This window comes from Corapipo altera, unplaced genomic scaffold, assembly GCF_003945725.1.
Source record: "Corapipo altera isolate COAL_440 unplaced genomic scaffold, ASM394572v1 75, whole genome shotgun sequence".
NCBI classification, from domain to species: Eukaryota; Metazoa; Chordata; class Aves; order Passeriformes; family Pipridae; genus Corapipo; species Corapipo altera.
This window is the reverse complement of record NW_020884887.1, coordinates 1,205,079-1,214,122: the sequence shown is the minus strand read 5'-3', so window position 1 is coordinate 1,214,122 and position 9,044 is coordinate 1,205,079.

The following is a 9,044-nucleotide window of genomic DNA, read 5'->3' as shown; positions in this document are numbered from 1 at the left end:
GTGATACAGCAGTGAAAGTACAGTTAAAAATGCACAACACAGAAACCCCCATGATCTTCACTATCAGCCATCCAACCAGAACACAGAACCCAACACTGTATCATGATAAAGTGATCATGGTTAGTGGGAAATCATTGCACTGAGGAGCTACAGACATGTTCTGCTGATCCTGTTGAAGCAGCAAGAAGGCAGGGACAGGAAGGGGATGTGACCAAGCCCTTCACTTGCAGCACAGTTTATGTTGGCTCCAAGTGTTCACAAAATCACCTTCACTTCCCCCACCCCAGTGACTACAACCTCAGCTGGAGGAAGAACACAAAGGTTTCAAATTCCATGAAAACAAGCAGTAATTTGGAAGAGAAATCCCTGCCATTGCTGGGGAGACCCAGCTTTGCAGCTGTACCAGAGCACATCCCAGGCTAATGGATGTTCTGAGAACATGCACAAGACTCCAGGAGCTGCACAGAGGGGAAGGTACAACAAAGTGACGTGGGAGCTCCTGAAAAGTTCAGTGCAATTAAATTGATTCAAGAAAAAATAGTGCCAGTTGTACTGATCCACCCTGCCATGTTTTCACACTAGAGGCACAAGGGACAACAAGCACCACCTTTAACTTGAGGTCCAAACCATGCTGAACCTCAGTTATTTAGGGAAACATCTGCCTCAGCATCTTGTATAAATAATACACTGTGCAGCAAAATAACAGCACATCTGATGCTTTTTAATAATTAAATCTGTTTCAATAGCATTTGAAGTGTAATAATACTTCAGGTGGCATTTCTTTTTTATGACCTAACAGGTTTTTTTTTTTAACACATTTCTTTTTAAAAATAAACAAGATTTAACTTCATTTGCCTCAGTTTCCTGTCTATGAAGAACTTTATTATGAGGCACTTCCCTCTGAAGTCACTGGAAACTGAGTAGCACAGAACTGCACAGATAGAACAGTCCTTCCCCCATTCAACCTCGAATAGTGAAATAAAATAAAGGGTAAAGGCAAAGCACAAACCTGGCACAAAAACAGTTCATTTAAATAGTTCCCAAAAATACAACAAACACCAAGATATTAAAAGAGTACAACTCTAACCAAACAGTGCAAGTGCAAGCCTCTTGAAGAGAAGATATGCAAAACTGTATTAATGAAATAAAAAGAACTTTTCAGGAGAGACTGAAACAGTGGTACTTGTATTCTAATTTTAGAGAACTCAAAGAAATGGAGAAAGGTAAAGCCCAGTTCAGCAGCCAAACATCCTGAAGGAATTTGTCCCCCCATTTCCTAAGCAAGGTCCCTACACTGGGCTTTTCAAACAATATGACCAGTTCTCTGCTACTGCACCAGCTGAAATGCCTCCTCTGGAGCCCTTGTAACCACATTGCCTTTTTTATTGTCCCTTTTTACGTAAGGCCATGAGAAAAGTCAACACCAACCTGTATCACAGTACCAAAAAGTGATCTTTGCACTTGGAGAAAGACAGTGACATCCAGTGGTTCATTACTTAAGTCAGTGACATGCTTTAAAATTGCTATTTTCAGAAGTGTTTCCTAAGTCCTATTACTCATCTGAGTAAGATCATTTAAACCAAAGCCAGATCCCAGCTGCTCAGATCAGCACACACAATTTAAAACAGATCCTGAGACATCACAAAGGCATTCTGTATGCCACAGGAAAAAAGGAGGATTACTGCAATCTTAAAATTGCTATTCTTTGATATAATCAGTGTGAAAAAATGTTAACAATTACAATAAAGAACATTTGACCTTAAATGCCTGAGGAGTTAACTATGCTCTCATTGCCATGATCAAAAATAAACAGTTATTTAATGACCACAGGCATAAGTGTTTCTCCTAATTTGTAGTTCAAGTTTATATGTGTATTTGGTACAGGAATAAGATATGAATATACTAATTGTTGCTAATGATGAAATAGCCAAAAGCTTTTCAAGGTGCTGCTTAGTTACACTTGAAAAGACAACTTCAGTGCTTGATTTTGACCATGTGAGAAAGGGGGCAATGCCTGTCACAGGACTTTTACCACATTTATAGGGTTTACCAAGACTATTATAAAGTTTAACAAATAGCTTCAGAATATATAAATACTCATTTTTTTTTTATTTGGTACTACCCAAGATGAAGACATAAGAACAAGAATAAGCAAATATTTCAACTGCAATAAAAACACAAGGAAATGAAATGGAAATCAACCTTTAGATAGAATTATTTCCCAGTTACTGAGTATACTTATTTTTAAAGTGCTTAGGAGAACTCAGGTAATCACAAAATGCTCACTTCATTTTTTATTGCATTCATTTATGTTTTAACTTTTACCTTACTCTTCCTTAGTGAGAATCTTGCAAGTAGAAGTACTGCTTCCCTTCACACTGGGTTAATTAGCAGCAATTTCTCCTAAGACATTCTATAATGGGGCAGACTCAGTCCACCAAAAACAGACCCTGAGTGCTAAACAACCTAATTATTTTGCAGCTTTTCCTAATTCTGAGTTAATCCCTAGAAGGAAGCCTATATATCTTAAGAAAAGAGCATTTCAGTGCTCAGAACCACTTGCATTTCTCCTTCGAAAGCAGCATTTTGGAGTCACAGCTGCTGAGATATTCTATGGGGAGTTGCCCAAATTCACACTGGAGTTTTCTAGTAAACGTTTTCCAGGGTAAGACTTAGGCAAAAAAATATATCTGTAACCTGGTATTTTAGCAGGGTTGGTACAGTGATAATGGTTTGCTCAAGAAGTACTTTTGAGCCTAAAAAGCTCAGGTGAATCCACCTAAATCTGAGTGGATTATCTGGGCTAAGTTTGGGTGAAGCAAGACTCTGCAAAGGCTGATTCACTGCTTCACACTAAGTGCTTTTTCCAGCACACCTTTCAAGATAGTAGCACAACTCATGGAAACAGAATAATTCTCTTACAAAAGACACTATAATCATAAATACAATACAGCAAACATGGTTCCAGGCCATCTTCACTGAGGCATTTTGTGAGACCTTGCACTCGAAATTAAATGGTTTTATATTTTGAGATGCAGCATGAATATTTAAAAATTAAACAAAACTTAATTATGTTTAGAACTTTAGAAATAAAACTAGGCTCTGAGCTGTTGATCTGCCAGTAAAGCTATTAATTAGTATAATTACACAGCAAATGAAGCTGGGATTCTAAATGTCAGAATATTTTACCAAGCTAAGCAAATATAAAAAACAAAGAACACATTCAAGTGATTACACCCTTCTGTTTCATCTTCCCAAATTACCCCATTTTACTCAACTGTGCTCATTTCATTACTTTTATTTCTCATACTGTTTTCAAAATTAACTTTAAGGAGGAAAAATTACACCAAGGGAAAAAAAAATCCAAACAGCCACAAAAAGGTTGGGGTTTGCTTGGTTTGGTTTATGAGCCTTTTCCAGAAGCTTTAGAAAATATATCTGCTCATAACCAACAAGTCAAATAAATTTGGACCTTGCTGTGGTTGATGATACCCTTGGAAACTGGCAGGTAATCATGCAGCTGAAAATAAAATTAGTGCATAAAGGACTCAAAATCCCCTCAAAGCCAAACTTTCAGTCTGATATTTCTTTATAAAAATAGATATCAGATACTGTGAATTTGGTCAACTTCTAAACCATCAATTCCTACCTGATACATGTGGTCCAATATCATGTTCTACAGCTCTAAAGTCAAATAGTCCTAAACAGTGTCAGCTAAGTTACTTCAAGAATAAGGAATCATCCATTAGTTTTATCTAATAAAAGGTTTGAGTTCACCTTTTATGAGGGATGAAAAGTGACAGGGGTTGGCACAACAGGTAAAATCACAAGTATTAGACAAAATAAAAAAACTGGTTAAAAGCAAGTCCTAAAAATGGGAAGCTTGGAACTGAAGCAAAGCTAAATCACTACAGCTCAATAAATTATACTTTTTTATCACAAACTGGGATAAATACACTCAAGTAATCTAAGGAAAAAAAAAAGGCAGCTTCAAAATCCCCATCCCAACTGAGTGCTCTCCAATTACAACTCAATCAATGGAGACATGACTAATCAGGTTTCATGCATTTCCATGTAACTGTTACAAGTTATCTATGTCTCATATTTCATAACAGCAGTTTTATGCACAATATGGCATCACATTTACAGCTTAATTTAGACCCCTTAAAGACAACCTCAGATTGAACATTTCATGACACAGTCTTTGAGAAAAAGCTAGCTTTAAAATTAAAATGCACTTCTTGAGCCAAGCATTGTCATATTGAAATACAACTCATATAAATAACTTACCTTGAGTTTTGGTTTTTTTCTTGATTATTAGAAGTGCTAAAGGTAGATAAGAATTAATCAGTATTTCCAAAGCTACTTGATAGTAAACTAATGAAACATAGATTAACCAGAAATCCACATTTTTAAGTTATTTTTAAAAACAGATAAAACAAAAAAAAAGTCTATAGCTTAGTATGTTTCACACAAGTAAACACTACACATAACAACAGAAAAAGTAAAAAACAAATAAACAAAAAGAACAACTGAAAAAATAACCTAGTTTTTCATACTGACCTGCTCAACACACCAAAACTACTGTATCCTTGGGGAAAGTCAAGATCTTTTATAGCAGGCCTGAAATGAGATCCAGGTGAAAGCCAAATTGATTTTGATGGTGAAAAAGCTAATGACCTCCAGCTGGCAGAGCTGATTAAACTTTTTACTCCACCTGACTAGAAATGGAAAGTAACAGTGCTCATATTATCATCCAGAATGTAGCTGATGACCTGTATGAAATTAAATTTAATTAAAATTAAAGACAATTACTTTGTCCAACTGTTTATTGTAAAAAAACCCGGCAGGCGTGAAACATAATTGGAAAGAAACCTTTTATAAAAATGAAGCTATACTAATTCATTCAATATAATTTTCTCATTAATATTTAATAGCTGTTACTTGTTTGATTCCCAGAAAGGGAATTCCCCTCCCCCGGCAGGAGCTGGAATTCCGGGAATGGCCGGCAGATGGTGCTGGAGACCCGCGAGCACCGAGCCCGGCCCGGGAATTCCGAAGGAATAAAAACGTGGATTGTGAAAATTTCGCGGCAGAGGGAACTCCAGGTATGTAACTACCGTGTTAGAAGGGAGATGATTGAGTTCGGGGAGCTCTGCTGCCAGTAAGTATATAAAAACTCCTCATAAATCACAATAATTTATGAGTTTCAAGAGTAGTGAGCTGGTTGGGTTAATTAATGGTTGTACAAATAGAAGCGTTAATGATGGTGTCTGTATGTATATTTTTTACGTCATAAAATGTGGGTTTTAATTACTCAGTGTTGTTACCAAAATCCTTTCCTACTCAACAGGACAGTATAATTTAAATCCTTAATTAACTCTATATATCAGTGCAATAAATTGAACGGAAACTTGTGTCAAGTAAGGAAACTCATAATGCAGGGAAAAAAGCTGGGGGGGATCTGACCCACCACCAAATTGCAGAGTGGTAATAATGGATATCAGCGTTTATACTGGGTGGGAAGTTCAAGTGACTTATCAAGTTACTGCTTAAAGAAAGAAAAGTTAAAAGGAATTAGAGTTCCTGTACACTCCAGGTTCTATTACATGTTGATTTGGTAACCTTGCCCTGGGATTGACTGATCCCTTGAGTTACGAAGTATAAACAAACAGCAAATCAACCCCCTGAATTTATTATCATGAAACTTGTATTGTTATTTTGTTGGTTTTTAGCAAAATCTTGCAGTTGTGATTTTAACCCTGGATGTTCGAAAAGAAGGTGAAAGATGCATCCAATTTCACATCATAGTTAAAAAATAAAAAAAAGAAAATCAGGAATGAAGGAAAATACAGCCTACAAGATGCTAATTGAGTTTTAATGCAAATTTCAATTGTAACTTGTCTCTGAATTTATGTCCTGAAGAAAGTATATTTTCATAACTGGACCCCTGGCTTATATAAATCCCGGAAAGTCATTGTGAGGCTCCTGCCACGTTCAAGCAAACTGTAAAAAACCGTAACAAATCTAAATAAAAGTCATGGAAAGCTTTCATGAGGGAGTTACAAACCTGAGAGTTTGTATTTGAAAGAGACTCTCACACCTACTTGACAGCTCTTGCCCAGTACTCCTGTGCAGCCACAGAAGGCTATTTAAGGTTAGATTGGTAAGAAAAATACAGAGCAAAGACGTGTTTTGCTAAGATGACTGAAATAGTGAGATGAAGTGATTTGGATGAGGTCAGTCTCTAATAGTTTAGAGAGGATTACAAACAGTTACTGGCCCTCAATCTGTTGCTGTAATTACTGAGCTACTTGAGTTCTTTGCAGAACAACTCAGGTATTGGTGTTACTGCTCTTGGAATTCACAGTAATAAATTGAAATGTATAGTCCTCTGGATTCTATTTAATAGGAGGTGAAAGTGTCCCATCTCAAAAGTGCAGAACAGTTTCATGTTTACCAAAAATCTGGACGGAGTTAAACCTGGGCTTTTACAAAGCTGCACTGGCAAATAAAGTAATATGGCTTTAAATTGTGCAACATTAAGTTTTCTTAAATAATGAAGAGCAAGAACACACAAATAATAACAAACGAACAGAACACAACTTAATGTTCCACTAAGTTTTTATTATAACGACCCCTGGGTCTGTTGGGCCAGAGTGACAGCTCCTAATCAGCACTTCCCAACAGGCTGCTGCTACTCACTTGTTTGTAATTAGCAGGGAAAGACCAAGAGGGCTTTTGTAACTCATTTGTTTTTATTTAGATAAAGACAACAAGCCTCCTCCTCGGGGGGGAAAACTAGCCCCAACACATTTACTTGCTGCAATTACTCCCTTACTTACGTGGAATTCTGGCTTGCTGGAATAGATAAGACTCACAAAACACGGATTTCCATTTTACACAGGGTTAGCAGTGCACAGATTTAATTAAGTTTAGTGATATAAAATGTCAATAAACAAAAGTATGCAAACTGCACACTTTATGCTTCAGTAACTACTGGATTTGTAGAATCTCTATAGGGCAATGGTTGTTATTGAGGTCATAAGCAGGAGAAAAGTTTCTAAGAGCAAGGGACTAAATACAACCTAAGCTGAAGAGAAACACGAAAAGTGACTGTCTTTTCATAGATAAATGGGTCAAAAGTATTTGTTTCCATAAATCCATAATTACTACAAACAATGGACATAATGACCTTGTCATTCTATGCTTTTCTACAACCTCTTAGAGTCAAATCCAGCTTCAGAGCCAAGGAATCCTGGGGTATATTAGAATTAGATACTGTAACACCAGGGAATGATCCTGTAGCATTCTGACACTTGACAAGTTGCTACTGGCTTATTAAAAACCAGCACATGGGTTTTACAAGTTGTAGACGTGGTCTGTAAAACAGTGTCCCAGTGACAGCCAATTCAGCAAGGGGAAGAGAACAGGTCTGAAAATAATGGCATGTTTTAAATAATGAACTAATTACTTTGCATCTAAGCTCCTAACTCTGTTTTAAGGCATAAATGGAAATTCTTAGCTGAAGAAAATGTTATGGAGTTTGCTAAAATATTTCATGTCAGCTGTCATATGTGACTGTGGAACCAGAGGGGGAAGCAACAGCTATTTTAAGTCTTTTAAAATTTAGCATGCTATGAGGGTGGAGTAATCATGTTAATACTTAGCATTTACAATGTATTTTATTTTTTTCCAAGATGTACTCACTAACTGTCATGAGAATTACATGGATTTGTTAATTAAGTCGCCGTTATCCTTATTTTAAAACAAGGGGGTTTAGCTGTGGGTATTTGGAGTGGTTAATCACACAGTGAATGCAGCAGAATCAGGATTAGAACAGGATTGTCTCGTTTCCTGTCCCTGTTTTAATCAACTTGGTATTCTTGCCTGTCTAGATCATTCTGTATTTAATTTTTAATCCCATTTCTATTGACAAAAGCCAGACTCACATTTTGATAGAATAGTAGGAGCAGTATCATTTTGATAGTAGTAGTAGTAGTGTTTTATTGGCTCCCTCTGTCAAATTTTATACTATGTGCTTATTTTCCAAGCCCCTTTTTCCTTAAGACATCTATTTCTGTCCCAGTTGCTCCAAATAGGATTGTTATCCTTGCATCTACTTACAGCCTGTTGCTTGAATTTAATCTAGCATTACTTGAAACATGTTTCTTTAAAGGCAGAATTTGCTATCAGAGGTTTCTGTGCAGTGGCTTTTGTTAGGGATGTCACATCAAATAGAATAATAAGTACAAAATGCATGAATCTTGCAGAACAGATTAAAAATTTAACCACTGCTTAAAAGGTAAAAATTACTAAGGTTTTCTTTTGGGGCAGAATAAAATGGTACATAGACACCTGCCCCTGGACTTTCTAATAACCATCAGGAGTCTATGGTGAAACACTCCTGCTGGTGAATTTTGCTCTTCTTGCTGGATATCACTCAGATCTTCACTGGTTTAGGAAATCTATGAATACTGTACAATTTAACACTATGAAATCCCTCCCTGGGACTGCTCCCTGGTACAAGAAGTGAAGATGAGTAGAAACTAGAGCAAGCTAGAGAGGCAAATAACAAGTTAGAAGGTTAGTTGACAGCATGAAGTTGTGTCAGGGCAGGGTCAGGTTGGATCTCAGGAAAAGGTTCTTCCTCCAGAGGGTGGTTGGGCACTGAACAGGTTCGCCAGGGCAGTGTCACAGCCCCAAGAGCTCAGGGAGTGTTTGGACAACGCTCTTAGAGACAGGGTGGGATTGTTGGGGTGTCCTGGGCAGAGCCAGGAGTTGGACTGATGATCCTGATGGGTCCTTTCCAGCTCAGCATACTCTATGATTCCATGCTACAAGCACTCGAACTTGCTGTGTAGCTTGGACAGTAAAGCTCCACAGAACCCAAGGGAAGGTTTGGCTCAATAAGGAGGTGGTGACAGGGGCAGGCAGCCTCAGCAGCCCTGCTGAGGGTTGGGATTTCCTTCATGAGGGAAGCAGGCAGTGGGATAGACCAGACACTTGCAGCATTCTTCTGCCAGCCCCATATCTCTCCTGTA